Consider the following 21,311-nt stretch of genomic DNA (forward strand, 5'->3'; position numbering starts at 1 on the left):
TTACTGAATAAGTCCTTAGACTTTGTATACTTTGCTGATGATTTCGCTGTTTGTAATCAACAATATCAATTTCACCTTTATTGTATATAATTTCAATAATTGTATATAACTTTTATTTCTGGAATAACTACTAGACTAAACTGCATGATCATTAACAACTTATATATTATATATATATATATATATAGAATTAAGTTATTTAATTTGATAAATCAAATATTTCACACTGTGCCCACCTCAATATCAATAAAAAGGTTTATTTTAAGCTTTTTTAGAATTATTTTTTAGCTTATTTAGATTTTAAACTTGTTTTGAAGCTGATGAGTGCATAAGCATAAAACTTGAGTCCTTTGAGTTTTACATCTTGAAATAAACCTTTATATATATATATATATTATATGATATTTATTATAATTAACTACTAGACTGAACTGCGTGATCATTAACAGCTTATATATACATATAATATATAAGATATTCTCCAACCTGATTTGTACTCGACAACCTCATTGTAATATAAACGCACAAAAGCTATTAATTAAAAATATTTATAAATAATTAAAGCATTATAATGTAATTGATATATCTACTGATATGAGTTTTGAAGCTGATAAATCATGGGAACATTGCACGAAGACGAAATTGTACGAGGTGATTAATCATAGAAGATGACATAAAATTTGGAACATATATGGTTTGATATTTCTATCTAACTAAACAACACTACTACAAGCTAAAATTATTACATTTCACATAAGTAAATAACATATTTACTTGCTTATTTATTAAAAAGTTTAACTTGCTTATTAATATTATTTATTTGAAAGTAAGTGGTTGATAAATAGAATTTTTTTACAATTATAACAAGTTTTTTATATCGAAAATTTTAATACTTAACTTCAGCTAGCTGGAATAGCTGTAAAAAACTTGAAATAAAGAAACAGCCATTTTTTTAAAACAGCATGGTTATATAATTGAATAAATGTTTTGGTAACTTCTTATTGTATTAATATGACGTTGACAATGTTATACTAATTTTATTTATTAAAAAGTAATTACTAAATTAGCTTAAAACTTAAACTTATAGTTTGTTCTCTAAAATTTGTTAAAATTAGGTAATCTTTTTGCAACAAGTTAAAAAACTGTGTTTAATAATCTTTATAAAATACTTCATGTTATTCAAATTATTTAATTTATAATAAATGCTTAGCTATTTGATTATATTAATGTTTTATATACACTACACTATAAATTAAAGCAAGTAAAATGTTTAAGTTAAACTTTAAAAAAGTACTTAATGGTAATATACAAGCAGTTTTACAAATTAGAAAATACAAATTACGTAAAAATTTTAAACACAATTGTTCATTTATATTTTGCATATAATAAACTGGTATTTTTAATTATTATAAGGCGGAATGCATTGGTAATTGTAAGCTGTTCTGAACACAGCTATCTTTAGAATTTTTTTAAAAGTTAATATTTTAGTTTAATAAATGAAGCTCCTACTTGGTTCAAAAACTTCTTGTGTGTTTATAAGTTCTGAATATTTAAAATTTTAACTACTACTCTAATATGTCAGAAAAATAAATATAATGTATAAAGTATCAAAATATTTTGAAAAGATTGTTTAATACTTAAGTTTTTTTATTCAAACTTGTTTCTAAACAGCTGCTTTAAAATTTACTATAAATTAAAAATTAAAAGAGACTTTACATCGATAAAATGATAAAGTTTTTTTTTTATTAGAAATAATTTTAAATTTTTAAGCTGATTTTTAAAACTTACATCGCTACCCGGTTTTCGTTTTTGATATTAAATATATTTTTAATATTAACTTATACTTTTATAAGTAGTCACAGTTACCAACTGTAACTACAAACACATAGAATGATTTATATAAATGTATGCTTTTTCTAATTACAGTTGTTTTAATTACAGCCTTTTTGAAACATAGATCGATAAAAAGTTTTACTATTTTGAAATAATTGTATGTTAGGTAACTTCTATTTTTCTTTACAGTTTTGGAAAATATTTAAGTTAATTATGTTTACAAGCAGTGTATTAGTAAATATAACAAAAAGATATTAAAAACTTTTATATTTTAATTCTCCGATTTCAATAATTGCCATACTTAAAATATTCAAAAATAAAAAATCAGCTTACTCAAACAAAAAACAATTATGGTTGAATATGAAGGTTTTTTTTTAAATCTTAAATAGCTTTTTATACTGTTTGTATATAAATAGTGCCAAAAATTTTATCTCACATAATAAGTAAAAGTACTTAAAATTCACAATTGTTAATATTTCGTTATCAAATACCGGATATGTAACCATTTATTATTATCATTTGAAAAACTTAAAAATTTCTCTGAATAAATTGGATAAGTATAACAAAGCCGCATATTTTCTATTGTAAATGATACTACTTTTAAAGAAAAGTTATATCACAAGTTCAAAACATACATTTTAATTTGTTAAAATTTTGTTCAAAGGGCTTTTCATTATCCTATTTAAAATTTCAAAAAAACAACAATTAAAAAAATAGGATTGTTAAAACTTTAAGCTGTTGAAAAAATATAGATTTTTTTACTCTAGTAATTATTATAAAAAGACATTTATAATTTTCTAAAACTATTTCGCCTAATGATAACACAAATTTACCGTTTAACATTTTTCATAACCCAAAAATAATCGAAAAAATTACAATTATCATTTTCAAAATAATTCTCAAAATGATTTTTAGTAATCTATCGCTTATTTACGCACATGTGTCCACGGAAAAAGTGCCTAAAGATGTAAAAGGTCGTAAAGATACGAGAGGTACCAAATATAATTACTATAAGGGCTGATTTTTATTTTTCTTCTAATTAAAAGCAGACTTGGGACTTTCCCACTTTTAAAAATTTGCTTACTTTATTTATAAATATGAAAACAAAAGATAAAACTATACATTTATTAAATAAAAAGATTTTAAATTTATATAAAATAATACTTGTAAAAAAACTTACTAGTTTTAATATCAAATAGATTTTATCTTTATCTTTATTTATATGTGACTTATTTGATAGTTAACATTTAAATTCTATTCTACTTAGCATATTTAATTTATAATCAAGCATTTGTTTACAACTAATAAACGGTTTGATGTCTATATTAAAATTTGTTTCTATAGACTTTTATAAATATATGCATTTGGTGCTGTATTGGATTTCTTCTTTTGAACAAAATATATAAAGTATAAGAAAAATGTTAATACTGAGGTATAACTAAATGTTTATCAATTAGTCAAGGAACGTAAGTTTACAAAGTCTAAAGATATAGAAGGTGAGTTAGCATTGGAAAACGTATCTTAATTTAAAAATATACAATAAACCTAGTTTGTGCAATATTTAAAAAAAAAACAAAATTTTTATTTTTTAGAATTTTAAAATGCTTAACTAAACGAGAGTGCGTAACGTCATGAATGCGTAAAGATGCGAGTGGTTATTGTTTAGCATTTAGATAATTAACAATAAATGTATATTATAAATTATGTTTCTTAAAGTTAGCTAAATTTAAAGCAACAATAATATTTTGTTAATCCAAATTTTCTTACTGTTTGTTCAACTTTATCGTAAAGACATCATTATAAAAACAGTTTTTTATTTAAGTAAAAAAATACAGTTTTTTGTATCATCTTAAGTTTAAATTATATAAGAATAACAAAAGTTTATTTGTATATTACTTCAAAATATTAAGATATAATACACAACTAATAAATATTTTAGTAAAAATCACATTAACGTTATAATTAAGTAATAATTTTAAACAAAAATGCAATGTTTTAAGTTACTTTATTAAGTAATAAGCTAGTTATGTTTAATATTGCATCTAGATGTTTTAATGTTTATAAACTGTTCTTAACACAGCTGATTAGAAAATAAAATATTCATTAACATAAGTAATAAGTTAAGTCGGAATAAACTAAAGTTTACTTTTAATAACTAAATAAATAATTTTCGTTGAAAAAATATTTTTTTTTATATTTAGTAAATTGTTATCAATTTAGTGAACATTCGTTAAGATAAAAAAAGTATTATCAGTTTTGTCAAGTGTTCTATCATAAACCTTATTAGATGCGAAATAAGTAAAAATTGTAGACTGTGTTACCTAACTTGTAAAACATAAAATGACTTTTTGAAGTATTTAAAGTATTCGAACGCTCTTTATAAATTATATCCTTGTATGTGCGTTTAACAGCAAGATTATGTTTTTGCTAATAAACAGTTTTTTAGAGTAGTGTAGGTTGTGCTTTAATTATTAAACATTTATAAGTCAAGCGTTTGTATTTAGCAATAACAATTATTTCATTTATATTTTGTGTAAGTTATTTTTGTTGTTGTAACAATTAAACTTATTGTTATAATAAAAATAAATAATTGAGATTAATAAAAACTCAACTGGCTTTGGATAACGAACAAAGTATATGCAAAAACAAAAATTAAGAAAAACTTCACAACCACAAACTCTTGCCTTTTGTACCCGAATAAATCAAATACAGTTTTTGTTCATTAAAAATTAACAATTACCAATTAATTACAAAGCTATTACTTAAACAGGTGTTGTAAAATTTAAGTTTGGATAACAATAGCTATATTGATTGAGTATTTTGAGGGTCAAAGTTAATTTTTTAAATATTTTCAAAGTGTGATACTTATTTTGTAGTTGTTTTGAAAAAAATAAAAGATATACTACGTAACTTTCTTAATTAACAGGTTAATTAGTCAATTTGATATTACAACTAAGATAAATAGAATAAGACTTTATTTTACCACTTCAATCATCAGATGAATAGCTTGTAAAAGACTGAGACCCAGATCTCATTTTTATAAACACTAGACAATGAGCCTAAACTGAAATTATATTCGTCAGATTAATTAAAATTTATATGTTTTAGCATAAATTTAAATTTAATTAAAATTAATCTCCCAAATACCGATGGTCTTAATTTTAAATGTGTTTCAGATATCAAGTTGAAAAATAAAATAAAAAGTTGTAAATTTCTCACAAACTTCATTTTTGTTCATAATTTCTAAAAATCATTACTATTTATGCCATAAATAAAACTAAATAGGTTTAAAGCCGTTCGAAAAACGGATGCTAAAAAAATATTATCTCGATAAACTCAACTAACTAGATGAGTTGAAAAAACAATAGTTTTAATGATTCGTAGAAATTTAAAATTCTATAAATATTTTAATAAAAAAATACATACAAATGGTGTCTTCCTTTTTGTTTTGAATTTTAAGTAAGAGTGTACATTTTATATAAACATTATTGATAAAAAAATTAAAATATGGACTAAAATCTTACATAACATCCTCAATTTTTGACAAATGATATTTTTACGTTTAGTTTTAGCTTATTTGAAACATGTCTAATTACAACTTTAGGATATAATCTATATCAGAACAAAACAATAAATAATAAAAAGTGTAAATAACAAATTAAAGAAAAATAAAGCAATCTATACTATATTTTGATGAAACAGATTTGTTTTCAAAATACGAAAAGATAGTTTATCTAACCTATTACTTTAACTTACAGAAATTAGAAAAAAAATTGTAGCTTATATTTCGTTTTGCTAAATAATTTTGTTTTAAATAGATGCATATAGTACTAACTAAACTGTATATTTTAAGTGAAGTTTTTAAGTAAAGTTACTTCTGATAATGTCATTATTTATTGAGAGTCTTTTAGACAAAGTTTAAATATTAAGTTGGTTCATAACAAAAAAAAACTTTTCTTAACATAATAAATGAAAAGTCGCTTAAGGTATAGTAACTGTTATTTAATTCCTTTAGTTAAGAAGGCATACTAATTTATTTAAAATTAATTTTTAATTTATAGATTCATTGTAAAAAAGTTAAAAATCCAAATTTGGAAAAATAAAATCAAACTTTTATGTTTTATGAACAAGATACTGAAAATATATTGAAGCTATTATTGTCAATAGTTTGTTTTTTCCAAATTACAATGTGAACAAAAAAGTAAACTTTATACATTTTCAATATAAAACTTTTAGGAAAAACATAAATATTTATATATTACAAAATTAAACAATTAAATAAAAGTATAAATTTCATTAGAATTACTTATACTTGCACAAATGTAAACTTACTAAATTAAAATTGTTTTTATTACTTATAGTAAATTTTTTATTTTTAAAAACTAATATATTCAATAAAACGAAAGTATCTGTTTTATTTACGTAAAAAATATCAATCTATTTAATATACAGTACAACAGTGATAACAACACCTCATTGCACATAATTTAAATAAAGTTACACAGAAGTTTAAATCGACCAACTTTATAACTGTTATTACAGTTTATTACAAATTTATAAAATAGTTAACAGTATACTTTTTAAATTTGATTCATTTGATTGTAGTTGTTTAAAATAAAAATCACAAACAAAGTTTATTTCTCATAGACCGACACGGTTTTCTTGTATGTTTACAAAAGTAAAGTTCAGAAAACTAGCAGTAGTCTTAACAATAAAGCATAAAAAAAATGTAAAATTGTTTAATTTTTCTTTAAGCGTGACGTATTTTTGTAAACTTTTTGTAGAAAAATAATCTGCCATAAGGTAATACTACAGCGGTGCACTGTATTAATTGCGTGCTTTTTGAGTCTAAATTCTTATGAAGTTAATGAAGTTATAAAATCTTTTCCTTATGGAGTTTTTCATCAACATCGGTGCGCATTTGCAATTACGCACCGATACATAATATTGAGTAATAACATATACTTTCCTAACTTATCACTAACTGGTATTCAAAATTTCGTTTAACTTTTTTAAAACTAGATAAACATAGTTGAAAAAAGGCAAATTGAGCAGAAAAAAATAAACTATAAAGGATAAAGATATTAGATTCTATTTTTTACATTTTTCTTTTTTTGGGTGGCACGCATGCGCCAGTGTCCCTCCCCACGCTACGCCCCTGGTATTCAATAAAGGTTTAGAATTTTGTTATAACTTAGTAAACTTTGATTTCCAAACAGTATTGTAGATTAATCTAAAAACTATTGTTAACCGTAGTGTTTCCAGTAGCTAAATAATTTAATAATAGAAGCTGTTTTTTACTGAGCTTGGGTTAAGTTTTTTTTAAACTACAAGCAGTTCATTAAACAACACAAGTTTTCAGCTTATTCTAGTATTTTAGTTATTACTTATAGAATTTTGTTATAATTATGGTTTAATAGTATTTTACTAAGTTCAACTTTTTGAATGTTATTGAAATATTAGTTGTCCAAAAATAGAATTAGTACCTACTAAGATTATTAGAAACTATAAGCTTTTGTAAGTCGTATCATAAACGACTTTAAATGTTTCAGTCAAAGTTGAAGTTGTTCCGTTAAAGAATCATAATGGTTTAGATTTATACATTAGAAATAATTTAGCGTTTGTTTTTATGATTCTGACGTAAGCAAATGCGTTAATAATGCGAAATTTTTTTATGAATAATTCTAGATTGCGTTTAAAAACTGAAATCTTTAAAGTTTAAATTATAATTAATATTTGTTATAAATTATATTTCAAACTTTAAAATAACTAAATTCGACTTATAATGCTTTGTAAAACTTAATAATAAAGTTTGAAATAAGTTTCGCAAATGATTTTAAATTAATATTGATCTGTGTCTCTGTCTCGTTTTAATATTTAACCAAGGTAGTATTGAGTGTTAACACCCTGTTAAAAAATTGAAAATGAACATCAAAAGTACTTAAATATCAAACAAATATACAAATATGATTGCTATGGACAACCAACCATTTTAAATTACTAGCGCGACTAAGGTTCAATAGACCTGTAGGCTGCTTTAGAGCCAGGTTATTGGACTTCGAGCGCTAAGTACTTCACTGATACAATGCTTTCTCAGAGTTATGAAAGTTTTAAGACTAGGATTTCAGTTATCAGAAGCTTTATTTTTATCATTTGACAATGACAATGAAAATATAAGCAAATTCAAAGATAAAAACATCACATCTTTCTATAACTACGTTTCGGATGAATGAAAACTTAGACGAAAAATATCATACTTATTACAGCTAGATGTTATGAATTTTAAATCATTAAGTATACTGTGACTGCTATTAAATTTAAAGTTTTATTCTGATTATAAAATCGAATTATCTTAGACTAGTTTAATTACTAATGACTATAGAACTTAACAGTGAAACATAAAAAACTTGATGTAATTTTAAAAAGCGTAAAGTTTAAAATTAATTGTTTTATTTTTTGATAAAGTTTTAAAAGTATTTTAAATACATTAAATTTAAACTAGTTAAATATTAATTATCCCCACAAATAATAATATTTTTAGACGTTTCTATGCATGATAAAAAATACTTATATTGTACTGGCAAACTTGATGTTGACAAAAGTTTATAATTAAACAAATTATTAACCTAATATAAAAATTTAAAATGTAAAAGAAAAAAATGAACTTTATATTATGCTTTCTGACAAAAAATAGTTATATTTAATTTTCAATTTTAAAACTTCAAAAGTATTTTGTTATAAATTCTACCAAATAAGTAATTAATAGTAAATTAGCTTCGTTATAAACCTAATATAATATATTTTTAACTTGTAAAACAATTTTTCATTGTTTAATTATTTTGTTAATTATGTTTATTAATTTCTTTTTTAATTTATTTGTTTATTGACACAAAAAGTTTAGACTAGATAAAAAAAACTTATAATGTGTACATTAAATCGCTGTTTCTATTAAAACATAGTTTTGAATTTTAAAAGTTTTTATTATGACTTGATAATATGTTATTAAATCTATATGTTAACACTTTAAATGCGTATTAAAGCAAAATAGAGAAAAACCCTTTTGTTACAGAATCAAATGTTTTAAATAAAATGATACTGATTATTAAAGAGTTTTTTTTTTTGTTCAAAGCTTTACATTATAACATTGTTAGAAAAAGTGTAGACTAGTTTATAATAATGTTATATATTAAGGCTAAAATTTATTTCATAGCAAATCCTTTTTTCTTCAGTTTCAAAACCATTTAACATGGTTGTTACTAATTAAAAAAATGTTTTATTGCTTATTTTCTTATAATTTACAACATTTTTACGATAGCTTTTCCTTACAAAATTTACTTAATATATTCCTACTATTTTAAATGTTTGTTTTCTAAACAATTAAAATTTTCAAACAGTCTTTCTATAAAGTAAGAATTATTATTTCAGTTTTTAAATACTAGTATTATAGTTTTCATAAGTAAATTGCAAAAGGGATAGCCACAGGGCCACACAATGAAATTTACACTATATATTCTAGAGTTGATGATGAAGAGCAAAAAATAATCTTAAGCGTTTTTAATAGTTCTTTTTTTAATAATCTTGTCAGAGGGCGCCATAGCTTTTTTTATTTCTTTAAAATGGGGACTTAGGAAAAAATGTTTGGGTAAGTCTGCTTTAAAGTGAGCAAAACACCAGTATTTTATTTCACTTAAATAGATTTAAGATTGGAAAACTATAATTAAAATTAAATATTTATTAGTTACTCTGACGGTTTTTTGCTAACCTAACATTTAGGAAGAAAAACATATAGAACGTATGAATAATTTAACTAAAAAACTAGACCATTCAAATAATGATTTAATAATTAAAGTAAATTTTCTAAACATAATGAAAATACACAGAAGTGTGCAGTACAATGAACGTGTAAGTTTTATTTTACTGAACAGTCAAAATCAAAACATGATTATCAAAACTGTAGCCTGCAAGTCGGACAAGAATCATGGCAGTTGAACCAGGTAAGAGTACAAGTCTCACACATGACGTGTCCGCTGTCAAGCATCACCAACTCATCGAAAATATTCTGCAGTTTCTCGAGGAAAGCGGGACATTTGTCTTCGAACAGATAGCCGAAAACACTCGCTTTGAAACGACTAAACTTTAGTATTCGCTCCTGGGCCTATGCAAAGATATTTAATTTTTTTCTAAGTCGAAACATTATAGTTTTAGAAAATGTTACGCTTTTTCAAAGTTAAAACGTTTAAAAAAGGTGTTAAAAAAAGGTAGTACTTAGAAAGTGAAGTTTGTTTATTTTTAAACTTATTACACAAAATAAATATGCAAAGAAAATTACTACAGCGTATACTTAAAAGAGTAAACCATAAATGGCACTTCTACAACTAACTAATTTTTACTGTGTATATCTTGAACATCTGCAATTTACAAGTTTTTGGTACTAAAAACCTTGATCGTAATAAGAATTTAAGCATAATTACACAAAAGAAAAGTTCACTAACTTTATCTAGACCAGAGCATTCATGTTTTTCTATTAGATTGCTCATTTGCAAGTAAAACTTTACCTAAGATAAAAATGTTTGTTTTACTTGAGTCGGAAACATTATTGTCATCAGTATAATACAAAGTTAATTTCCAAATATAGTATAATACAAGAGTGTATAAACTAAAAATTCGTTGCGATCTAGCTTACAAATATATACAAAATTTAAATAATTAAATATTAACTTAAGTTATAACAATAAATCATATAGAAAACAATTTTATAGAAACATTTTTAATTTGTATAACCAAACAAGTGTTAAGCAACTAACTTTAAATATGATAAAGGTAAATAAAAGCATGTAGTTAGAATGTTTTTACACATTTTAGTGTTTTTTCTAATTATATATTAAAAAGGCAAAGTATTTAACTGACTAACATATTCTGAAACTAAGATTTTTTTATTTACAGTAACTAAATTATAATTTATATATCCTAAAAAATCTACATATCATTACAATAAATCGTCTTTTAACTTTTATTTCAAAAATAACATCAGCCAAATTATGTTTACTTTTAGTAGCAGACAATAAAAGCAAGCATTTCATTTACTGTATATTGTAGTTAGAATCATAGTTCTAAAATTACTTATAAAGTTTAGTCTGTATTAAGGTACACTAGATAAAAACATACTTATAAAAAAGTCATCAACCTTTGATCATTATCAATATCAATATCTTCAAATTTATAAGTTGTACCAAAAACAGCTTTAAATAATATATTTACAAACTAAATTCATTGTCATTAAATTAGCTGCACTTTAGGAATACTGTAAAAATAAGGATTTTAGATATTCAGTGAGTTTAAAAAGTTTAACTAATTCCACTTATTGTAGAATACACAAAAAAGAACAATACTGTTTCAATAATACGTACACATTTAGTTATATTACAAATTTATTATTTAGATAATATCATTTAGACACTTTTTTGTAAAAGATAAAATAAAAGAGAAAAAAGTTTAAATAAATTATTTTAATTAAACACTTTAAAATTAAAGATAAAGTTTCTTCATTTATTTAAATAATCAAATTATGTATACAAGACTATTCTGCTACATAGTCTACCATTTAAAAAATATTAAAAAAGTAATAAAACCAACGTTATTCAAAAACGTTTAATAAATTTTTGTAACTTAAACAAAAATGATCCAATTTAAACAGCTGTAATAATAACAGCTTGAATTTTTTTTCGATTTTCACTACTACGTTGCATGATGAACGTAGATATATATAATCGTTTGTTGTTAGCAAAAGTTTGAGAGTTTTATAATGCTACGTCACTAGTATTATTTTACTATTTAAGTGAAAAGTAGTTACTAGTCGTATATACATTTTGCCTATTAAAGTAATGTTTTTCTCTAAGAGTTTTGTTTCTTACTTATACTTATTTATAAAACTTACTTTAAAATAAGTTTTTAATCTAATCAAATTTTTTCATTAGTGTATATTTGTTTTTCAACTTGTTACTGTATTTAACTATTTTTTTGTAAAATTTTTATTTTACCATTTTAGTTAATTTATAGATTTGTCATTTTACTGCCGTTACTTTTAAATTACATTAAAGATAAACAATTTGAAAAATAAATTCTAGTTTTATTTAAACATCTTTTGACAAAGCATTCAGGGTAAGTTATAAAGTAATGCAGTTTTTCCAGTATTTAATTCAGTGTGTTTTAAAAAATTTAATAATAATTTATAACTACAGTAACTACAGAAAATTATATTGTATAGTAAATAAACATTGCACAAAAGTTAATTTGAATTAAAAATGGCCCGAAAAATGAAGTAGTTTGTATAAGTAAAAACATTATTTCAAAGTAAGAAGTTTATAAGTTTAATGTTGACGTCATACGAATTCCCACAAATGCTCGATTGACTGGTTACGATTATAATTATAAAAAGTTCCGATAAAGTGTCTTCCTTTCATCTTTAAATTTAAAGCTGTTAATAATACGGCTAACAAAACTCTGTTACAAAACCATATAAGTCTATTTGCGTAATGTGGATCGTATTTAAAATTATAGATAAAAAAATATTGATAACTGTAGGAATGATCAGATTATATTTTTATCTTTCACTATAAACAAGCCTTTAATTTTTCTGTTTTTATAAGTTATAAAAGATTGTATGAAAATTAAAAAAATTCTATAATTGTTATAAGTTTATTTATCTGTTTTTATTACAAATTACTCAATTTATATTCATGGCAAAAAATCTCGTATGCCTAAACATTTTTTTGTAAATATCTAAAAAAAAAATGTTTCTTTTTTCAAAAAGTGATAACAAAGCCAATTAATCAGCATCTTAAAAGTTTTTTAAAATTAACATTTATATACTAATATAATATTTAAATAAAATGTTTAGCTTATTTAAATATAAGCAATATCGGCAATTGTTTAATATCAGCAACTAAAGTCATGTCCTGGACATGACTTAAAGCTGTTACCTGGTTTATGACTCGATAACCGAAAGGTTTTTTCATACACCAAGTTTTGTCGTCCTTTGACCAAATTTTCGAGCGCTTTTTTTTCGTTCAATAAACAATATCTTATAATAGTTAAAATAAGCATAAACTATTTTATAAGCTGGATTTTATTAATGAATGTTATCAGGTATTTGTAATCTAAATTTTACACGCTTTGAAAGCTTTTTAATAAGTATTTGGTGGTAAAAATATTAAATTTAGATTAAATATTTTCTTTTCGGTACTAAATATATATAAAATTTTGAGACAACAATTCATTTTGCAGTATATTTTATTTTTTGTGAACTAAAAATTTTTCAATCTACCCTTTTCAATAGCTCTTATAGATAACTAAATAGATTTTCGTAAAATAGTAAAATTAATAGAATTATAAGATTATGCGTCATAATAGGTTAATAAAATTATATGTACTAGGCGATGCTAATATAAAGATCTTTAACAAAATTTAAAGTATAAAGCTTAAGTACTTGAAATTGAAGGTATTAATAACGATTTTAATAAGAGGAAACCGACTTACTTAAACTTTTTTAAAATAAAATTAAACAACAAAAACAAAACTTAGTAGCGAATTTGCAATAATTTAAACAAATTAAAGTTATAAACAAATTTTTGTTTTCATAAACTTGGATTATTAGTTTTATTAAATATAGACTCTAAAACACTTAAATGATACATGTTACGTCCTTTACAAGCAATTGAAAACATATTATCGTTATAGTTTTTTACGCATTCTAACTTATTTAACAAATGTTTGACTATTGCCGATTGACTTTTTATTGGTTTATTTTTCCCATAGATCATCCAGTTTCTTAAGGCGTTGTCACGTGTTAGTCCCTTCTTATGTGAATTCGTTGCGAAGTTCTCCCAATATACTCACTATCACAGTGGCATTTGTATTAAAAAATTATATTGCATTTTTCTGGATCAGGAGTGAGATCTTTAACAATGAGTAATTTCTGGTGGAATGAGTAATTCTTAAATTAACTGCCCCAAAAGTGTTATCTACGGTTTCTAAAACTTGGTTTTCTAAAAGCTTAGCTTCCTTCCCTAAATTTGGAAGTCTTAAATATACTACACATTTATTTGGGCCGTGTTTTGTAGGGCTAAAAAGCTTCGCTGTAGTCCTATCAACTGTTTTTTTTCAATAACTTCTAAAGGATAACCTTAGGAGCCAAAAATACTTTTAATGTTATTGATTTCTTCACTTAGTTTCACCTTAGAACATATTTTATGTGCTCGAAAAACTAAGCACGATATTAAGTTGGTTTTTTGTGAGACGGGACAAAAAGACTGCAAAGGAATATATTGGCTTACGAAAGTTGGTTTTCTATAAATGGATGTATTTAAAGAGGTTTGTGTTCTTTGAACTAAGACATCAATGATAGGTAAAGAGCCATCAGCTTCATGCTCACGAGTGAACTTAAGTGAAGGATGTAAGTTGGAGATTTGGTCAAATAAATCATCCACATTGTAGTCTGTCTTGTAAGAAATAAAAATATCGTCAGCATATCTAAAGTAGTTAAGAGGTTTTTCTATTTTCGTAAATAAAATGGACTCAAAATAGCCAACAAATATATTTGCTAACACAGGACCCAAGGGACTGCCCATCGCGACAGGCTATTTTACTATTTTACAAAAATCTATTTAGTTATCTACAAGAACTATTGAAAAGGGTAGATTGGAAAGTTTTTAGTTCACAAAAATAAAATATACTGCAAAATGAATTGTTGTCTCAAATTTTTATATAAATATAGATTAATAAGTTTTATTGAAATAATAAATTCTTTAATTAGTTGCATACTATTAATAACTTTGTAATAATAAATTAACTGTGTTAGTCACTGCTATACTAATTATACAATTAATTCTTCGTTTCACTTGAAGTTGTCTTGTTTCATTATTTTACACATTAGTTGTTTTTAATCATATTTAAAATAAAATTCTTACTGTTTTATATTATTGTTACATAGTTTTTTTCTGTCAAAAATAAGTTTTACTAAATTTATGTAGCTTACTACTTAATTAACTGTTAATTTTAAATTTTTAGCAATGTTAGTAACTACAGAAGTTAATGATTATAATACAAAAGTTTTTACTAAAAATAAAACAAATTAAAAAGAATGGAATTTCGAATGAAAAAGTATAATAAAACATAGTTATTAGATTTGCTTCAATCAGTACGAGTCTTAAAAATTTATGAATAATACTAAAATCATGTTAATAGTAATTGAAACAAAACTGTTAAGCATAAGCCTAAATGTTGTTCAAAAAATTTTAAAAGCTGTTTAAAGAACAGCTACTAAATTTATGAATATAATAAATTTCAATTGATTAAATTATTAATAAGTATATATAGAATTTTTATATAGCAAACGTTTATGAATTTTGTGATATAAAGTTTATATTAGTAAGAGCAAAATTTAAGCTTATTATTGAATTATATTACATGGTTAATAAAAAGACGCAACTTAATAGTAAAAAACGAAATTATTTAAATTATATCAGTTTAAATACAAGAATCTAAAAAAAGAGTATAATAAATAAACAAAAGGTTCAGCAAACTTTAAACTACTATTTGTTATATATTATTGATAAATGTGAATTTTTTCTTAAAATATGCTGTTCAAGTTAATAAAGGTTAATTTTAACTTCTTTAAATATTTTAACAGTTATACAAAATATTTTTTATACAACACTATTCTATAGTTCTTATAACTTATTTAAAAATAGTTGTTCAATGTTATCGTGAAGTTAAATCAAATTTACTATATAATGTATGTTCAATCTTGTTTTTGTTTAACTTGTTTAAAATATTAATGTTAAAAACGTAGAAAAAATTAAAGATAGTAGGGAAAAAATTCTAAATGTTATAGTTTTTTATTTTGATTTAAATAAAACTAATTTTTCTATTATACCATTGCGCATTTAACATTGGGCAATTCTTAAACAGCTGTAATAAAAAACAGCTTAAAAATATGAAGATTATCATAAAGGTAGTAAACATTAAATCATGTTAATTATAATCACCAACTAAGAACACAGAGTTTGTGTTTTAAAATTTTACCTCACTACCTAATGAGAAAGTTTATGAGAAATGTGTTACATAATATTACGATTGACAAAAATTTGTATTTTTTTATACTTTAAAATAACTCTGTTTTAGTTCTATATACAAATTGATCAACTGTTATAAAACCAGCTTTTAATTAGATTAGTTATAATGAGATAAAATGATGTAATTTAAATGTAAAATGTAAAATTTATATTATACGAAGTTAGTCATTACAGTAAACCTCACTATGAGCTTATTAAATTCAACACTTTTAAACAAAATATTATTAATTGTGAAGTCAGCTGTGTCAAGAACAGTCTATAATTACCAGTATATTTAATTGAATGAAAATATGTTGAGCTTGTTAGTTAATGCTTTTTTTAAAGTTTGTAAAAAGTTTTTATTAGAAAATTGTTTTAAACTTTTAGAAAAATTATTTAAAACTATTCGTTTTTGCGGCTCATTTTAAATTTTTTTAACATATAGTTAGTTTAAGTTTTGAATGAATGTTTATATTTTGTCTTTCGCATTTCTTGTTTATTTCGTTTGTAGTATTTTTAGTTAACTTTAAAGTTTTAAAAAATACAAAAAAACAAAACTTTATAAATTTTATGGCAATATTTAATATCAAATTATTTGATACGCAACTTAAATTTAACATTTACTTTAAATTCTAGCAATTAGAAACACAACATTTGTATTTGAAGTTGTTACCTCACCATTGTTTTTATTTTAGTTTTTTTAGATAAACATTATTTTTGTTTTGATTTAATTTTTTGCATTTGAAAGCTACTTACAGTTTTTTTATGCTATTTCTATCAAATTTTACTTCTATTTTTACATAACAAACTTGTTCTCCATATAAAATAAAAGTTTTGCATACTGTTTGTCTTTACGTCAAATTATACAAACAGTTAGCAATCTCGGATTAAAAAGTACCACTGTTGCTGTTTAATTGTTATTTCTGATTATATTTCAGCATGTAAAAAGAAATATTTAATTAACCTTTATTTGACAAGTAATCTGTAGCAATTTTTATTCAAAAGTTTAACTGAAACTGTCATGTAGCTCTTTTATCAACTTAAAATATTGTTCTTATTAAACATTTAATGAAATACTATCATACCTAATCACACTAAAAAATTAAAAAAATAATTAATTTGTAATTATTATTATTTATCTTGTGATTATAAGTTTAGTTTATGACAAATTTTTTTCATAAGTATACTTTATATCGTGGTTGTTTTATACAGAATCAGCAGTTTGTATTATATAAATACTGCTAAAAATGTATTTTAATGTTAAATAACTTCAAAGTATTCGTTTATTTAAAAACCAATGATATGTAACTAAAGCATAACAAATTATTTTATGATGCTTCATAAATTAAGTTTTTATTATATATTTAATATTAATTTCAAAATTATTGTAACTATAACTGTTCTTTGTTTAAGCAAGCTATTCAAATATTTTTTGTTAGCAATACATACGGTAGCTTTTATATATGTATTGTTTATTTTTAGTCCGAATTTAGTTTCTAGTATTTTAAACTTGTAGATATCTATATTATAAAAGTTTTAAAAAATATAACAGCTTTAAAGTTAACTTAAAGTCTAAATATTTTTTTCTGAACAATACTAGACTTTATTCAAGTAAGCTATGCTACGTTGTTATATTATTTATTTTGTAAAAATGAATATACTTGATTTTTAAATTGATATACGTATACTAAAACGTGAACTTATTATATTCGAACTCACAAACTTTTACATAAAATGTATTAAATTAAATTATAACAGTTATATTAAATTATTGCAATAAATAAAGTATTCTAATTAGTTCAAATTAAAACAAATTATGTTTTTAAGCTGTTGTTTACGTAGCAGTTGTTGTTTCTCCGTACGACAAGAAATATAATGTCATATGATGGTTAAACTACTATATCACATAAAAAATTTAATTATCTATTTTTAAGCAAGTTTTTTCATTTGTTGTTAAAAAAGTTTAGTGACTAGGTAAAATCAACCAATAATGACAGTAATAGTGAAATTTAAGTTGCCTTGAATAACGAACAAAATCAAAAAATAAATTATATAAAACTTTTAGCTCACAAACTCTTATATGAATCAAATAAATATATAATATTTCCGTTTTTTATCCAATAAAAATTCAGATTTTTTTCCCGTTTTATTAAAGAAGTTTACTAAATAGTTTTATTTACTATTCATACAGTGTGTCAGTTGTGAATGGATATTTAGCAAATAGTTATTATAAATTACATGGCAACAAATATATAAAAAAATAGGTAACTTTAGCTATATGAACTAAAATAAAGTTTTGATCATACAACAAGTTTCAAAGATAAGTATTTCACATATTATAAGGTGTTAGGAAAAATTTAAACTTAATAAAGTCGTAACGAATCAAATCACAAATGCGTGTCTATACTTTTTGTGAAAATCATAAAAATTTTCTTCGTCAGGGTGTTGTACAACATAAATAAATTTCTAAGCTGTTTCGAACAAAGCTGACTTCGAAAAATACTATAAGTTTGTTACAGTTAAAAGTTTATTTAAAAAACGTTAATAGTTTTTAAATAAACTAGATATTTTATAACGACTTTGTTTACTAGCTATTTGTAATATCTAAAATACATTAATTACTAGTTTAAATATTGTATCAACTCAATTAGAAACTTTTAAGTTAAAATAAAGATTTGATATTACTTAATAAATAAAGAGAATATCAGAAAAAAGTATTCACAATGAGTTTAGCTAATAGTCATTACATAAAAGTTACACTGACATTATAATTTTTATTGGATGTATAGGTACTAGCTATAAAAGAAAAAGTATATTTAAATATTTTAAATACACTTAAAAAATGTTTTGATAGCTTTAGTTCTTTTTTTTTAAATTAATTCATAATGTAGATGTTACAACAAATATTAACAATGCAGAAAACATAATATTAATATACTAGTTATCAAACAAAATAGTGTCTTTCAAGCTTAATACTTTTTTTATAAACTTTTACAAAACAGCTTACTTAAACTAAAATTTTAAAAGAAATTAATGTTTTAAAAGCTATTGGATACTTTAATAACTGTTAAGGCCAGTGTATATTTAATTTAGTTTTAATCTTTGTAGACATTTTGTAATTAATGTTACTCTCTATTTAGAAACCATTTATTTCGGTTAAAACTAATTTGTAACTCTGTATTTAAATTACTGTCTATATAAAAGAAGTCACAACCATAATTATAAGGAAGTTGTTTACGTATGCATTACGTGATTAAGTATTTATGACATAATTTTAGTGAAAAAAAATCGGTGAGTTTAATTTCAAAACATCGCTTTGTTAGTATAATTTTAATGAAAAAAAAAATATACATAAGGAAAAATATTAAAGAAAACTTTATAATTTATATAGTTAATTGAACTCAGCGTTTGTTACTTTAAGTCATTTTATTGTTAACACTTATAATACATGTGTCTATATTTTAAGTAGTTAATTTATCTTTAACTAAATTAATGGTTAACATTTGAAATATATATTGGAATATTAGCTAGTTCTCAGATGTTATAGTTTTTTTTTATAAACTTGGAGAAAAATTAATTTACTTTTACTGGAAATTACTAACTTAATTTTTTTTGTAATGGTTATATGGCTATTTATCAAACAGCTTGAAATAGTTAAACGATTCATTTTAAATACTTAAAAGAACTTATAGATTTGTTTACTTATTATAAGTTGTAGTAAAAAAAAATAAATGTTACTTTATAATTATAGTTATTTAACATTTTTCTATTATGTTCATAAAGTACTTCAATTAAATAAATAAAACATGAGCTAGCTAAGCAAGCCGAAAGTATATTTAATAAATAAAGTTAATATTTTAAACCTTTGATTATTGTGTTAGTGAATTTTATTTAGGTAACTAGCAGATTTTTACACTAAACATATCTTTCCGCCAAAAAGTAATAATTGTAAATACAGCTGTATTAAAAACAGCTTAAAAATAATGACATCATTTGGTTCACGAATTTTATAAAAAAAATTTTAATATATATAGAAACCATAAATTCAACGTTTATGTTAATAAAATTTACGTCGTTAGTTATTTTAATAGTTTTCTAAAAATTATTCTTATAATACTTTAAAATATTTACTTTTTCTTATTAGTAACCTCTTGCATCTTTACGCACTCGTGACGTTACGCACTCTCTTTTAGTTACGCATTTTAGAATTCTAAAACTTTCAAAAAAGATAAACACAATTTTAGTTTCTTTTTAATATTGCACAAAATAAGTTTAAACTCTATGGCTTTGACCTTTATAGGTTAGGTGTTTTAACACCCTCCTTTTATGCCTTTAAAAAAATAAAAATTTTAAATTACTAAAGTTCTTATAGCTAAAATTTCACTCCTACTCAAAATATACATTAATTTATATTAAGCACAACGCAAGACAAATTTATCCTAATGTGGGAAAAGGTAAAATTAAAAAAAAAGTTGTAGTAAAATAACAAATTTTTATTAAACATTTTCTTATATTTTATATATTTTTGTTCAAAAAAAGAAATCCGTTATCGGACCAAATGCATACTTTTGTAAAAGGCTAAAGAAATAAATTTACAAACCATACAATTTCGTAATTGTAAAAAAATGCTAATTACAAATTGAATTTGCTAAGTAGAACACAATATAACTGTTAAATATCAAATTAATCACATATAAATAAAGATAATCTACATATTAATAAAACTAATATAAATTTTCTACAAGTATTATTATTTTATATAAATTAAAATGTTTTTTTAGTATATGTATAGTTTTATCTTTTGTTTTCATATTTAAAATTAAGTAAACAAATTGTTAAAATGGGTAAGTCCCTAGTCTGCTTTTAATTAGAAGCAATACCAAAAAACAGCCATTATAGTAAGTATATTTGGTACCTCTCGTATTTTACGCATCTTTTTCAGTGGACACAATGTGCGTAAATAAGCGAGAGGTTTCTGTAACTTAAACTTTTTTATCTCCATATCTTAGTATAGTTATATGTAATATAAGTTTACATAGATTTATGCAAATTATATATTTTATTCGCCACCGGTTTCGTTGGCAAGAGATTGCGACCTTTTCAAGCAAATGATAAAATATTAAACTGCATATAACAATGTTAGTTATTTGTACTGTTATTTAAAAGCTCATTTGTGCGTGAAGAATATAAACAAACATGTTGCATAATTAAAAATTCAAGCATGTCAGAGTATAATTAGGTAAAATTGGAACTAGTTGAAAAAAAAATGATTAAATTAATACTAATATAACGAGTCAAAGAAAAAAAAAACTGAATTTAAAACTTTTTTTAAATATAATATAATATAATTTTATTGAAAAATATATA

Source organism: Thalia democratica, chromosome 3 (assembly GCF_965202585.1).
Source record: "Thalia democratica chromosome 3, ktThaDemo2.hap1.1, whole genome shotgun sequence".
NCBI lineage: Eukaryota > Metazoa > Chordata > Thaliacea > Salpida > Salpidae > Thalia > Thalia democratica.